This window comes from Etheostoma spectabile, chromosome 1 (assembly GCF_008692095.1).
Source record: "Etheostoma spectabile isolate EspeVRDwgs_2016 chromosome 1, UIUC_Espe_1.0, whole genome shotgun sequence".
In the NCBI taxonomy this organism is placed as follows: domain Eukaryota; kingdom Metazoa; phylum Chordata; class Actinopteri; order Perciformes; family Percidae; genus Etheostoma; species Etheostoma spectabile.
Genome location: NC_045733.1, coordinates 13,891,787 through 13,892,797, shown reverse-complemented (window position 1 = coordinate 13,892,797; position 1,011 = coordinate 13,891,787). Strand labels below are relative to the sequence as shown.

The following is a 1,011-nucleotide window of genomic DNA, read 5'->3' as shown; positions in this document are numbered from 1 at the left end:
CAGATACAGATACAGATAATGCTGTACTCGCTCATCCCTAGTTAGCAGGCAGGTCAAAAGAAGAGGTTGGTAACACCCTGTGGTATGAGAAGGTGGAACATGTCTTTCTACTCCCTGCCGAGATCAACAGTAGACTTAGCAGTGACAAAGACAGTCGTGCCTTCCAAAATGCAAAAAATACATGAAGGAAATGATGAAAAAAAAACTAAGGAACCTCAGAGAAAATAGACATTTTTCAAATAATCAAAAGTAATAAAAAAAACAATTCTCTGTAAATATGGCTAATGCATTTTAGGCAAGTGTATGATTGCCCACTACAACTGAACTTCACAATGATATAACGTGCTGATTAAGCAGGCGCAAATGTTGTTTTTCAAAACCACTGACAAATCTATACTCCTACATGAATGAAACAGGTATATTTAATACAAATAAATAATGTCAGTTTTTGAAATGTGTTGCTTTGCTGAGGCTAAAAGCCAAACACTTGACAGAGACCAGAAAAACCTTTTTAATGCACAACAGTAGCTACTAAAGTTTAAACATAAATCACTGCTTAGGCTCTGGGCTCCATTAAGGACCAACTACTGTTCTGTTGTTCAGCCTTGTTAGCTGTAGTAGCCATTTGAAGTGCCACTCAGTGTGCCAGGGTTTTGTGTGCCTACTGGTCAGTTCTATCTCAAGGGCTAGCAGTTGTTCAACACCTGCCATGTTTAAAAATGACCATGGTAATATTTCAGACTTATCTGTCTAAATACAAAAATGTAATTAGTGGTAAGATGTGTGTAAAAGAATATTAATTTTCACCTAATAAAGAAATATACAGAGAAATACTTTTTGCACTATTGCCTCAGTCATGTTCAATTTCCCTGATGATCCCAAATGTAGAGTGGATATACAACCATTTTGGATCCCTACTCCAGGCTTCTCCTGAACCATTTCTTTGTGTTCTGCTCAGTCACTTTGCTCGTTCACTCACTCACTCACTCACTCACTCACTCACTCACTCAC

General features: G+C 37.8%; 1 long non-coding RNA gene across 1 annotated transcript in view; it reads left to right on the top strand.

Annotated features, from left to right (window-relative positions):
* The first annotated feature begins 872 nt into the window (after positions 1-872).
* Positions 873-1,011, top strand: part of LOC116690104 (uncharacterized) — an 8,083-nt gene continuing 7,944 nt past the window's right edge. The window contains exon 1 of the long non-coding RNA XR_004332167.1: positions 873-884. This is a non-coding gene — a long non-coding RNA (uncharacterized LOC116690104). The remainder of the gene's footprint in view (positions 885-1,011) is intronic.